General features: G+C 38.6%; 1 protein-coding gene across 1 annotated transcript in view; it reads right to left on the bottom strand.

Moving 5' to 3' along the window:
• Window positions 1-15,334, bottom strand: part of ACAP1 (ArfGAP with coiled-coil, ankyrin repeat and PH domains 1) — a 1,330,515-nt gene that overhangs the window by 115,727 nt on the left and 1,199,454 nt on the right. The gene's annotated exons all lie outside the window — the stretch shown is intronic.

A 15,334-nucleotide genomic window follows, 5' to 3' on the forward strand; every position in this document is an offset into this window, starting at 1 on the left:
CAATAACTGAACTAGGGTTAATAAGTTGGAGTGGATGCATTACACAAACACAATTTTTGAATAATAGCTCTTTCTAGCAGTCACAAAGAGTGAAAAAATGTAGTTTCACCGATCTTCAGGGAACTGAAACTGATTACGTTAAGTTTGAGTGGCACAGCTAAATACATTACTTGGTTAACAAATTATAAACATTAAAAATAAAGTGGGGTGCATGAGGCCTACAATTTGTTAATATAGCAGCTAATCATATATGTGTGTATGTATATAAATGTGTGTATATATATATATATATATATATATATATATATATATATATATATATATATATATATGTGTGTGTGTGTGTGTGTGTATATGTATATATGTGTGTATATATATATATATATATATATATGGGTCTACTTCTGACTGTCGAAAACACACTTTCTGGACAACTAGAAGATCGAACCCATTTAAGCGAAAGTGCACTAAATCGAAAGTGCACTTTTGCAAAAGCCAGTTCTCTGAAGCACATTACAGTGGAGATAAGGAAATATATCCTTTTCCCCACTGTAGTGCAAACTCAAAGTTAATATATTTAAGTAGGGGGGTGTGGAGGCACAGTCCTCCATTTGGGAAGTGCAGCCCCTCTGCAAAATACTGTTTAAAGCATGTTTTTTTTTTTTTTTCTGGTTCGGAGAATCGGCTTTTGCAAAAGTGCACTTTCGATGTAGTGCACTTTCGCTTTAATGGGTCTCAATGTTGCTTGTTCGAGATTGTGAAGTTTCGATCAAGCAACATAGACCCATATATATATATATATATATATATATATATATATATATATATATATATATATATATATATATATATATGGGTCTACTTCTGACTGTCAAAAACACACTTTCTGGACAACTAGAACATCGAACCCATTTAAGCAAAAGTGCACTAAATCGAAAGTGCACTTTTGCAAAAGCCAGTTCTCTATCTCCATTACAGTGGAGATAAGGAAATATATCCTTTTCCCCACTGTAGTGCAAACTCAAAGTTAATATATTTAAGTAGGGGGTTGTGGGGGCACAGTCCTCCATTTGGGGGGTGCAGCCCCTCTGCAAAATACTGTTTAAAGCAGGGTTTTTTTGTTTTTTCCAGTTCGGAGAATCGGCTTTTGCAAAAGTGCACTTTCGATGTAGTGCACTTTCGCTTTAATATGTCTCAGTGTTGCTTGTTCGAGATTGTGAAGTTTCGATCAAGCAACATAGACCCATATATATATATATATATATATATATATATATATATATATATATACATGTATAGATATATATAGACACACACACCTATACATACATACACACAAATACAGAATTGGCACTTCATGATATACATGGCAAGCATATTGCTAGCTATTGCAGCTTATAAAGAAATTCAAAAATAGTTCAATAGAATTGAAATACAAGATAACAATATGAAGAGAATGAAACATGCATGTTAAACTACAACTTGCACAACATGCAATTTAGAAATTGAATTTAATGGCAGTAATTCAGAGAAACAAGGAGTGAGAATCAAAGTGCATTGTCTGTGCCTCTGTACTATTGTATACGGCTTTTGACGAATATAGTTCTGAAAATAATTTTAACCATTTACTTTGTTATACAAAGAAAACTACAGTTTAATCAAAGACTGAAAGCACCTATTCCATAGTATGTTAAAATGTCTATAATATTATTTTAAGAAATAGCAGTTTGCATACAACTACATGTCTACACTATTATTTTATACAATTAAATACTGCAGTGTACGCATCATAAATTCTGGTGTTAACACTAATTAGTGCAAATAAAGTTATATTGGAACCAAAGCAATATAAAATTCAGCAAGTGCAATTATTTGAGTCTAATCTGTTATTCTGAGTGTAATGGTTAGTTAGAAACAGGCATATCTGCTCTTATCACTGTACAGTTACAGCTGCCAACACTTAACTGATCAATAATGTACCATGAATGAAGCAGAGGAGTCAGACAATGTAGAGATAGCAGGAATAAAAAGCAGACTGGAGTAAAGTAAGAATTTTCAAGTTTAAGAGGTGTAGATTAGTAGTAATTCCAAATATCTGGAGTGGAATTCGTATTTAAATGTGCAGCAGTGCATATCCTACTCCACAGATAAAGTGAGTTGCACTGCTTATCTGTTTAGTAATTGACAGTTACTCCCATTCCTTGCAGCGCTACATCTAATTAAAAGAGAATTTACATTAAAATAAATCTCTTAACAGTGCAGTTTGAACAATTCCTCAGTTTACACCCTACCAGCCTGTGGTTCTCAGTAGTGCAGGTACCTAGCAGACCACACATAGTCACAACCCTCACTCTCTCTCTCTCTCTCTCTCTCTCTCTCTGAAACACACACACACACACACACACACACACACACACACACACACACACACACACACACACGCACACACACAAACACACACACACACACACAAAACACCAGACAGTATCTCACATGCACAGCTTGCATACTGTCCTGACCTTAGCTGCTATAAGACAGGAAAGGCTAATTAGAGTCTCATAGCAGACATTACACTCACACACAAAATCATACACCCTACACAGACACTCATGCACAAAAAAAACATACATACAGAAACACATCCACTGCTGACATATTTTGCATCCATAATCTCCCCATCTACAGCAGCTGCAGGTAACATCAGGTAGTCTTCAATGTATATGCAGTCAAGCACATACATTCGCACACACTGTGCCTATACCGTTCCCACTTATACACATGCATAATGTGCAGTCATGCACATATACTGACATATATTGTCCTTATACTCTTACACAAACACCCACAAGCATGCTCGCGCGCGCACACACACATACAAATACACACACTTACATTCCTACAGCCTGTCATACACTCTCACATCACTGCATTATTTACTTGGATCAGCAGTCTGTGCAGGGGAAGCTGCTTGAATTCACCCTGCACAGGTTCTGTCTTTCTCTCATTAAAATATATACATGTACAAAGTTAAATTATGACTTACATTAATTAATTTTGTGCACTGCTGTGGCAGAAAAAGACCTGAGGCGACCCCCTAGAAATTAGTTTTTAAAATATAAACAGAAATGCAAGAATTTCTCAGGTTTGCTGTTTATTGCCATGTATGGGACCAGTACACACACACAATACAGCAAGTAATTGATTAATATTGGCCCATTTTAATTTCAGATACATTTTTTCTTCTATTGTTACTTGAAGATGCCAGTTTATTTACAAGATGAGGAGGGAATATAGGTCAAAGACTTTCTGAATTGAGACCACGTGTTCAAGAACCTTCCAATATCCAGGTTTTGAGGGGTTGTACTCCTTGTAGACACTGTGGTATGTGAATAAATGTATGTAAAACAAAATATTACAGCACTTAATGTGGATAAGACAGATGATTACCTGTACCACTGAAATTGTTATTAATCTAGCAACTTGTTTATATGATGCTTTCTATGTGGGTGAGACCAGTTAATGTGGATAAGACGGATGATTACCTGCAGCACTGAATTTATTTATCTAGCAACTTGTTTATATGATGCCTTCTATGTGCTTAGATCAGTTGTAATTTTTGTACATATTAGTAATTTCAAATGTGAAAAATTAAGAAGTGCTCATAGAAACATTCATTCAATGAAATATTTATATTTACATGTATTAATATTGTGCGGTTCAAAAATATAAGAAAGAATGTTATGAGAAAAGCTTTAGATAGAAAAGAAAACATGGACTTAATATCCCACTGGTTTGAAGTTTTATAATATAGCCTCCTTTATATATTTGATGCTATGTATTATTAGCCCACTACTCATTTTTATATTCACTTTCCTTGTAAAACATTTTGATGTCCTATTCATATCAAATGTTGGGTGTATGTCATTCCATCTAAAGCTCAACCTATCTAAATATAACTTATCAAACACAAGTTATCTAAACTAGCAAAGCACAAAAACTGCAGAAAGTACAGTTGTGTACACTTACCATAAATGTAAATATTCGAGTGTATTCACTGTTGCAGTCCTAACAAATGGGTTATCCAGCTCCTGGTAGCCCACAGTCGGCCTGAATACCAAAGTCCTTGGTATATGACGTTTGTTGCCTCTGGAATAAGCCTGACACCAGGATGTCAGGTATAAAGGCAGGCAGCCAACATCATTTCCTCAGTTTTTCTTGCCATAACTGTCAGGAGCTCCCCCAAAAAAAGTAAGACCAGGTAAAGAAAAAATCCAGTCTGTGCCCTAGGAAAAAAGGGGGATGGAAGGGGGAGAAACCAGGACTGCAGCAGTGATTACACTCGAACATCTACATCTATGGTAAGTGTACACAACTGTACTATGTTCATCGTGTTTCACTGTTGCAGTCGTTACAAATGGGTTGATTCCCAAAGCCCAGGAAAAAAACAAAAAGGGAGGAGGAACACCACTGATTAATGGTTGGTAAGAATGCCCTGCAACACTGCAGTGGCAAAACCAGCCTGGACTTAGAAAACAAGGGCAAATTATAATGTTTGGTGAAAGTGTGGACAGAGGTCCAGGTAGCTGCTTCCAGGATGTCCTTAGCAAGTACACCTCTAAGAAAAGCTGCTGAGGTAGAGGTAGCTCTGGTAGAATGGGTCCTAATGTCCTGAGGAGGAACCTTACATTGCTTTAAGTAACAAAAGTGAATACAATGAGCAATCCATTTAGAAATAGTCTGTTTAGAAATAGCTTTGCCCTGGGCTCCAGGAGCACAACTGACCAACAACTGATCTGACTTTCTGAAAGGTTTAGTCCTATCCAGGTAAAATCCAAGTTGCCTATGCACATCCAGAGAATGTAGCAACCTTTCTCCTCTATTCTGAGGATTAGGAAAGAAGGTAGGCAGGTGGATAGACTGGTTAAGAGTCAGGCTAGAAACCACCTTAGGCATAAAAAAAAGGATTAGTCCGAAGAGAAACCCGATCCACATGGAAAGTGATAAAAGGCTCTACTGCCATTAAGGCCTGTAGCTGAGATGCCAAAAGACATGCAGTTTTACAGGAGCGAAACTTCAAATCTGCTGAGGCAGCAGGCTCAAACAGAGGCAGAGTAAGTTTCTCAAGCACAAAATTAAGATCCCAAGCAGGAGTAGGTGCCCTTCTGGGAGGCTTTAAATTGCTAACTCCCCTGAGGAACTGTTTCATCGGGGGATGAGAGAAAATGGGTTGTTCAAAGGAACAGTGAGCAGAAATAGCTGAAGAATGAATCTTGATAGAAGAGAAGGAAAGTCCGCCATTAAGTAAACCTGCCAGGTAATCAAGAATTAGAGGAAGAGAAGGCTGAGATGGGTCTTCCCTTCTAGTCTGCATCCAAATGGAGAATCTTTTTCACTTATCTGCATAAGATTTCCTAGTACTAGGCCTCCTGGCCTCACGAAGGACCTCAACTACTTGTTGAGAAAGGTTTAAATTATGAGGCAGGCAGTCAAATGCAGAGTCTGAAGGTGAGGATGCAGAAACATTCCTCCATCCTGAGCCAAGAGATTTGGTATCAGGTGAAGATGCCAAGCCAGAGACTGGAAGAGACTGCGAAGAAGTCTGGAGCTATGATGATGGCCCTTAGTTTTTCGTCCCTTATCTTTAACAGCACTCTGGGAAGAAGAGGCAGAGGAGGGAATGCATAGATTGATAGCTGTGTTCAGGGGAAGGACAGAACATCCACTTTCCAAGCTTTGTCGTGATGATCTCTACTGCAAAAGGTTGGAAGAAGGTGGTTGGCCAGGGAAGAAAAGAGATCCACCTGAGGAGTGTCCCAACGCTGAATAAGGTGATGAAAGATGGTCCTGTGTAGTTGCCACTCATGAGGATCCAGGACCTGCCTGCTCAATAGGTCTGCCAAGGTGTTGAGCCTTCCTGGAATAAACTGTATCAGATCAATGCCCAAAGAGGCTTCCATGGACCATAGTCTCATGCTTTGTCTGCACAGGGGGTAAGAGTGAGTCCCTCCCTGTTTGTTGATGTACCACATGATTGTAGTGTTGTCTGTCCTGACTAGAAGAGAACCAGGAGAGAGAAGATGCTTGAAAGACATCAAGGCCTGCTGAACTGCCATCATTTCCTTCAGATTTATGTGCAGTTGAGCTTGTTGATAGGTCCAAGTTCCCTGAATGCAAGTGCTCTCTAGTTGTGCACCTCAAGCATAGTCCAAGGCATCCGTGGTGAGAGTCTGGCTGGCAGGAGGTGGACAGAAAGGTAGATCTTTGTTCTGTGCACAGGCTGTTGCCCACCAATGGAACTCCGTCTGCAGGCAGGGAACCAGAGGAAGAATCAAGTCTAAATCCTGAGTGTGTTAACACCAAAGGTTTTTGAGGTACCATTACCATTGTATTTTTCTCATATGCAGTCTTCCATATGGAATCATTAGAATACATGAAGCCATGAACCCCAGGGCTTGTAGGAATTGCCTTGCAGAGAGCTGGGTCATGCTTGCCAAGTCCTTGAAGTAATTCAAAATATCCATCTGTTTATCTTGAGGGAGGGATAGCATCTGGGCGGCTGTGTTCAGATTTGCTCCCAGGAATACAATCTCCCTGGTGGGTACCAATTTTGACTTCTTTTCATTGATTGCGTAGCCCAAAGAGGTGAGAAGGTTCTTTACAAAGTCCAAATCCTTTAGAAGTTGCTCTGGAGAGTTTGCTTGAATAAGACAATCATCCAAGTAAGGGTAAATTTGAATGTTTCTTTGCCTGCAAAAGGCAATGACTGGAGATAGACATTTTGTAAAAACTCTAGCAGCAGTAGATAAGCCAAAGGGCAGTGCACAGAAATGGAAGTGCCTGTTCCCCGCAATGAAATGAAGGAACTGCCTGCAGCTTTCTCTTATAGGAATGTGCAAGTAAACTTCTTTTAGGTCCAAAGTCACCAGTCAGGAATTTTTGTCCAGCATTGGCAGCAACTGTTGAAGGGTGAGCATTTTGAATTTGGGAATCACCAGAAAGGTATTTAGAATGGACAAATCCAGAATAGGGTGCCAGGTGCCCCCTTTTTTGGGAAAAAGGAAAAGTCTTGAGTAAAAACCTTGGCCTAGCTGAAGTGCAGGAACTGGCTCCATTGCTCCTAGGTTTAGCAAGGAAGAAACTTGGGTTTCTGCTTCTGCCCTTTGAAGTGGGGGAATATCTGGGTATCCTTGGAGGACCGGGAAGGTGTGAAAGGGGAATCTGTAGCCTTGGGATACTATTTTTAGCATCCATTTGTTGTCTGTGATAGTGTGCCATGCATCTGCAAAAATGGCTAACCTTCCCCCCAAAGGAAACCCTGGGCCCGCAAAGGCAAGCAGGGGAAAGCCAGAGTCATTGAGAATGTTTGCTTTGGGAAATCTGCTTAGAACTCCCAGATTTAGAAGATGAAGCCTGCCAGTGTTTAGCCTTGTGAGGGGTGGAAGTCTGTCCCCTGGAAGACCTGTAGCCCCTGGATCTAGTACGACCCCATTTACTAGGATCGGGAAAAGTCCAACTCTTAGAAGGGTAATGCCTGCTAAAACGAGGAGGCTGAACTTGCAGAAAATCCTTAACCGTTTGCATAGAATTAGCATTATTTATTTGTTTTATTTATTTTACATTTGTTGACTGGGCTAGTCTAACTGGATACATGTCCATTTTTAGTAGAGGCCCGGGGAGAAAAGCTCCAGGAATCATACAGAGTTAGACTAGGTTAAGACAGAGCCATTATAAAAAAACAACAAATTGTTACATAGATGTATTATAAAAACATTGATAGAGGGTAATACAGAAACAATATAAAAAACATCAATTGTTAAGAATGACATTATAAAAACAAATATATATATATATATATATATATATATTTATTTATTTTATTTTTTTTACTGAGTATATTTCTCAGTGTAGATAAAAATAACTAGGGGTTTGTGTACAAAACAAATTATGTAGAAACAGAGAGAGGGAGGAAAAGTATAGGATGTAGGATGAAATGCTAGAGTAGGGGAGAAGTTAGTCAGGGTTGGTGCAGAAGTATAACTAGTGTTGATTAAGAAATAGCCTTAGATTCTTTTTAAAAAGCAAGAGAGAGGTATGAGATGTGAGATTGGGAGGTAGTTGATTCCATACTTTTCCGACAGCGTTAGAAAACCAGGAGTCATCTGCTGAGTTTTTAGTTTTGGTGGTATTAATCAACATTTTGTGTGAGGAGTGCAGATTATTGAGATTTTTATAAGGTATAATAAGACTTGAGAGTATTGGCGTGTTAGAGGGTTGATACAGGGTCTTATGGGCTATTGTAAGTTGGTGGAATTGAAGCTGGTTAAGAAATTCTAGCCAGCCTAGTTGCTTTAGGTTCAGACAGTGATGAGTTCTGAATGGAGAGCCGGTAGCAAATCTAGCAATATTGTGATAAGATGTGGCAAGTTTGTTGAGGTTATTCTTAGAGAGGTTAGTGTATATAGGAGAGGTGTATAGTAGGGCTGAGATTAGGTGCGTTCTAGCTATAGCGGTCCTTGCTAGTGGTGTAAGAAAGGGCTTAATTTTATAGAGGGATCCTAGTTTTCTGTTGACTAATTTTATAGTGGAATGTATGTGAGTGTCAAAGTTGAGGTTGTTGTCAACTGTGATACCTAAGAGTTTAGTGGTTAGGTCAGGAGAGATAAGAGTACCATTATTGGATGTGAGGGTAAAATGTAAAGAGTTGGTGTGAAGAGTAGCAGTTTAGTTTTTTGGGGGTTTAGGAGGATGCAGCGGTTTGAGAACCAATGCTCAACAATATTGAAAGCTTTTTGGGTAAGAGACTGGAGTTCGGCTTGGGAGGTGGCTGAGCAGATTATTGTAGAGTCATCTGCATATTGGATGCAGGTGGAGTGTGGAATAGCTAGATGAAGGTCATTGATATAGATGGAAAACAGGAGTGGACCTAATATGGAGCCCTGTGGTACACCTAGGGAGATAGGAAGATGATTAGATAGTTTATTTTGCCACAGTACAGCTTGATGTCGGTTTTCAAGGTAAGATGTGAACCAACTCATGGATAGAGTGTTGAGTGAAAGAGATTTCAGTATGTGTAGAAGAAGTTGGTGATTAACCATGTCAAAAGCTTTAGATAAATCCACAAAAACTGCAGAGGAAAGAAAATTTGTATTGCATTTTTTGTTGATACAGTTTGTGAAGGATAGCAGGGCAGTGGTGGTACTGTGGAAAGGTCTGAATCCATGCTGACAGTTGGCTAATAGGTTGTGATGGAGAAGGTGGTTAAGAAGTTGTTTGTGAATGCATTTTTCCATTATCTTTGCAAGGGGGGATAGTAGAGCTATAGGGCGAAAGTTAGAGAAGTCATTGGAGTTACCTCCTTTATGTAGTGGAATGATGTGAGAAATTTTCCAGATAGATGGGATATAGTTCTATTTATGAGAATAGAGATGGGGTAAGCAATGGCATTGGCCCCTTTTTGCAGAAATTCTGCTGGGAGTTTGTCGGCTGAAGGGGTGGTTGGTTTTAGTTTATGTAGAAGGGAGCAGATAAAGGATGTGGACACTGGTTGTAAATGAAATGCAGGGGGTGGATAGCTAGTGGGAGTGGGCAGGTTAGCGATATTGGGAGATAGATGACTTGCAAGGGTTTGGATAGTGTCAGTAAAGAAAGAATTAAAGGCATTGGCTGTTTGTATTGGATTTTCAAGGTTCGAGCCTAGTGGGTTGGGGGTGATAGATTGTCCTGGGTTAAGCAGTTTGTTAATGTTAGTCCAAAATTTTGTGGATACTTGAGGAAGGATTGTTGTAACTGGTGTTAATAGTTATTTTTGTCTAGTAAAATGGCTTTTTTTGTATTGTTTCTGAGTTGTCTGAAGGTTTGGTGATCTACATGATTCTTAGTAGTACGCCAATTTGCCCAGGATTTGTTTCTTTGATGGATTAATTGCCTGGTTTTATTAGAGAACCAAGGGGCATGTTTAGTTTTATTTCTAGTAGATCATAATGGGGCGTGATGGTCCAGGATTTTTAAGAATGTAGAGTTAAAGTATTCAACTATTTTATTTATAGGGACAGATTTCAGTAGAGTCCAATTACATTGCTTTAGTTCTGTTTGGAATAGCTTGGAATTAAAGTGCTTTTTGGTACGTACAGTTCTAAAAGTATTAGGGAGAGTTAGGTTGGTTTTATGTCTGATAATGTATATTAGCGAATGGTCACTTAGGTCATCTGGAAGAGTTCCTGTGGTATAAGTTTGGTGAGGATTATTGGTGAGTATCCAATCCAAGGTACTGTCTTTATTGTTGAGTTTATTAGTTCTAGTATGGGAGTTTATAGTGTGAAAGAAGCCATAAAGGTTTATATGGGAAGTGGGGTTTGTACCGCTACATGAAGTCCAATCTATATTGAAGTCTCCTAAGACTATGGTTTCTTGTGGGTGATTATGGAAAAGCCAATTGAGTATGTATTCAAGTAAGCTAATATTGTTTCCTGCAGGAAGATAAGCACAGATGATATTTATAGCTTTATGTGGGTTAAGCTGGAGTTTGGAGATGATTATTTCGGCATTATTAATTAGAGGTTTGTTAAGATTTACAGTGCTAACTTGTAATTCAGATTTGTAGAGAATTGCTACCCCTTCACCTTTTTTAGTTATGCGGTCTAGTCGAGTTATGTTATAACCTGGGGGGGGGGTGATTTCATTGTCTTTTATTATAGGTTTTAGCAGTGGCGGCTGGTAACTTCAAATCAAAGGGGGGCTGCAGGAGACACCTGAATGGGTGGGGTCAATGGGAAGGGGTGCGGCCAACTAGAAAGGGGAGGAGCTATGCTCAAAACAACAAAAACTAACTAAATGCACTACCGTGGGTGCCAAACTGTCATTATGAGAGTCCAATCAAGACAAAATGAAGTGTAGAAGAATAAAAATATTTCAATGCATTGGCTGCATGACAGCTTACTTAATATCTAGATGGAAACAAAACGGTTGTGAGGCATGAAAAAATAAATTACTTTTTTAAATACATTAATGGAATGCCAGTCAAAATCAAGTATAAGGAAAACAAGCAGCACTCAACTCAAACCACTTCTTGCACTGCAGTTCTAATTATAATTTATATTCAGCTTTATTAAAGTACCAAATAACATGCTGAAAGTAGAAATCTCTGATGCCCCCACTTGTAAAAATGTTCCTTATCCAAAAAAAGACCTGCTGCCTGACAACTATCTACTTGTTTCATAGGGAAAACATGATCAAAGTAAAAAATGAAAAGCAAACAAGAAATAAGCTCAAGATACATTGCTTAAAAGGATTACTGTACAGGTTATGGACCACACAATTGGCATTCTGTTTAATTTATGGGTAAAGCCTGCAGAGATGACTGGAAGTCTCCAAGTGTAATGAGCTTCTTAAAATAATGTAATCCTGTCCTTTATTACAAATACTGTCATATGCATTTCAATACCCAAGGCTTATACATTATCTAGTTAATTATTCTCTACATGGCAACAACAGAAAGGCTTTCAATGTTGGCAATTCTTTAACAGTATGCTTATTAAAGTTTACTTGCATCTTACAATCTCAGCCAAGCTTACCTGATGTTCATTAAAGTATTGCTACTTAAACGCAGAGCAACAGGCACTTTGAGTAATAAGCATAAATCAACAGTACAAAAAATATGACAGAAACCAGACCATTCTGCAAAAATCAAGGACAGATGAAAAGCCACTCTAGTACTTGTGTCTACCTTGGATGGGGGAATACCCTGCACATTTACACTGTATAACTACTCCTTGCCTTGCTTCGACACATCCAGAGTCACTACATGGGGGAGTGGGGTGCAACAAGTATGTCACAATTTGAAATGTCTCTGGCTGACTGTGATGACCCTGACACAGTTGTCATACCTCTCAACCTCAGAGCAAGAAATCTGGACAAAGCCATACAAAGAAGTGGGACAAAGGCCCAAAAACAAGGACAATTTTTAAAATATTGCTCTCATAAACTTAGAAAGATAATAGAATAGGTCTTGCATTAGTATGAATTTTCTGAATGGTATGAAATCTGAAACGCAAATGTCTGTCATTATTTTCTAACTTCAGTCTTTAATGATTTGTCACTAATTTGCCAAAAAAACACACTTTTATGAAAAATGGACCAAAAATGTGATGTAAAAATATAAAATAGCCACACAATACAGCTGGGAACCTGTCAAAGAAGGGACACTTCAATATTAGTACTGCTAACTTGAGCAGCTGACAAAATAAAAGAATCTACATGCATTTCTGAAATAAAAGTAATCTATAACTATGATTACAGTTATTTCTTAATTGTAAACCCTCCATGTTTTCTTCCAAAATTGCTATTTTGCGGAGGGATTATTAGGGGAAGAGCAACATTTTGAGCCAAAATCAGAGACAGTTGAGAGGTTTGGCTATGCCTAATTCTATAAAGCAATTTATTTGCATGTACCTCTCAACCTGTTAATGCAATAAATCTGGACAAGGCCAAATATATTGGGGAACATATAAACAGTACTAAAAATTACTCTTGTATAAACTGAGACAGTTGATAGAACAACAAGTCTTACTTTAGCATGCATTGGTTATGAAGTCTGAAACTCAGTGTGTCATTATTTAGTGACTTAATTCCTAAATGATTTGCCAGAAAACCACAAATTTTATGAGGAACAAACCAAAAATAAGAAGCAAAAATCTATTCATTCTTTGAAAATCTGGACAGTTGGGAGGTATAGTTCAACTGGGGCTGTCTAAGTTTGCCGCCCTTCCCCCTCACAAAATCATGGTCGAATGGAGCCTCCTCCTGCAGCAATTCCAATGATCAATTACTTGGCTATTTCACTCCATTTACCATAAACACTAATGTGCATACTGATTTACTTCTATGATGATTTGGACTTCATTTGAAAGTTTTATTTTGCATTTTACAGCACAAACACTAAGACATCTGCTAAACAAACTTAACATTAAAACTTCTCTGCCCTTGAAACTCATGTTCATTGAAACCCACATTCAAAGAAAATACATTTTACCAGTGGCAGATAAAGATTAATTCTGGGCTGTTTTCAAATCATAGGCCCCTTGCATATGAAACATACATGTGCTCTTTGATACACCTTCCTATTGTTTTGAACATTTTTCTAGTAAACAATGAAACAAAATGCATGCACCAATAATGACAAAACTGCCCAATTCGGAACATTTCCATTATAAAAGTCTACTCAAACTTCTACAGTCCACCATTATCAGTAAATATGCACAATTCTACAGTCCACGATTATCAGTAAATATGCACAATCTCTGAAGAAGTAAAAAAAGTAATCTAAATAATTCCACATTAAATAAATCTGTAACTAATGAAGAGGTTGCTGCTAGCAAAAACCTTTATATTTCATGGTTTCATTGAAAAATAAAGTGTCTGATGCCCCTGAGGAATAAATTGCCTATATTACATTACAAATGATAAGCTAGTAATATTGGAAATGGATGGCAAACAGATAACAGGCTCATAGTTAGTATCTTAACTTTTTCAGTACAGCAGCATTCACCCCTTGTGGGAGTAGAACCAACAACCTTTTGCATCAAAAGCAAGTACACAACCTGTTGTGCTATTAACATTGCAAGCTGACTTTCCATAAGCAGCACTAAACTTCTCTTCCCCTGAAGCTCTCAGCTCCTTGTAAAATCTACTCAATACTCAACTGCATCTCAACTTCGCAGCACAAGAAATCTGGAAAAAGCCAAATTTATTGGTGGGGGGGGGGGGGGGCTCAAAAGGCCAAAAACCAGAGACACATTAAACATTGCTTGTATAATCTTGGAAAGTTGTCGGAAATGCTGTGTTACCACCATACATTTTACTGCCAAGGTCCCTGTGCAAAACAGTCATAGCAACATACCACTACGCCATATCAGCTGCTTTGTGAAAGGCAGGAAGACTGAAACTTAAATGGCTATCATTTAATGAACTCAGTTCTCACCATAGCTGTCAACCTCTTAGCACAAAACACCTGGACAAACCCAGTAATGAGGGAATACAGCCCTCAGACATATTCAGTGAATTCAGTTCTTGCCATAGTTGTCAACCTTAGCACAAAAAACCTGGACAAAGCCAATAATGGGGTTATACAGTCCCAAAAATAAGGACAAATTTCAAATATTCATCTTATAAACTTAGAAAATTGCTAGAATAAAAGGTTGTGTTACTATGTATTTTCTGAAGAATATGAAGTCTGAAATTCAAATGCCTGTCAATTTTATTTAGCATTTGTTAATCAGGACAATCTGACTTGGAACAAAAAAACTATTTTCAGCAGAGGCCCAGGAAGAAATAATGCAGCACTGTCTTTATAACATGGGAGGACACAAAAGCAAACCCACACAAACACAGGGAGAATTTCAGACCCCACACAGAAGGCACCCCAGACAAGAATCAAACCAGAGAACCTGCAGCCGTAAAGCAACAATACTACCACTGTACCATCAAATATCAAGCATTGCAACATTTAGAAACCACACATGCACACACACACCCTACCCGGTACTCCAGTGACCGAACAAACACCTATCCAGCAAGCCCACAATCCAAACACCTACCTGCTGCTTTTGTCTTGAAGCCCCCGCAGTCACACAATGACAGTCCCGCAAGAGCAGCTCAGTTCTCCTCATTGGCTCTGACTGCGGCTGAAGCAGTCCGGAGTTCCTCTATTCTGTGCTGTTGTCACTGCACAGAGTTCTGGTATCTCACAGCAATGATTGCTGGGTACCTCTTTATCCATATCCAGACTGCTGATAAAGGCAGTCTGAGTTCAAATTAATTTTTTGTTTTGCAGATTTTTTTTCTGTTTTTCTAGGTGGGAGGGCTGCAGTCCGGCAGTCCGATAGGATGAGCTGCCCCTGGGTTTTAGCCATGTTTCAGATAAACAAAGGATGTCAAATTGGTGGACATCAAGGAGGGCATGGACTTGGGTGATTTTATTACAGATGCTACTTATATTAAGATGTGCAATGGAGAGTGAATTGGAAGGTTTTGTAGGTGGTAGGGCACTAGTTTTATCTTGGTGGCAGTTTGCAGCGGTAGGGGTAAAAATTGGGCCGGGGTTAGGATGAATGTCTCTGTCTATTAAGGAGTGGAGGAGAATATAGTAATTTATTTGGTGAGGCTTACAATAGGGGGTGAATGTTTTTTTAGTTTTTTGGTTGTTGAATTTAATGTGTACTAGTCTGTGAAATTTGGCTAGTAGGTATCTAGGTTTGCAGATAGAATATAAAATGTTTGGAGAGAATGTTTGTATTGGTGTTGAAGTAAGTTTGGAAGGGAAGGGAATGCTAGAGAAAAG

Source organism: Protopterus annectens, chromosome 7.part0, assembly GCF_019279795.1.
Source record: "Protopterus annectens isolate FY-2018-M chromosome 7.part0, PAN1.0, whole genome shotgun sequence".
Lineage (NCBI taxonomy): Eukaryota > Metazoa > Chordata > Ceratodontiformes > Protopteridae > Protopterus > Protopterus annectens.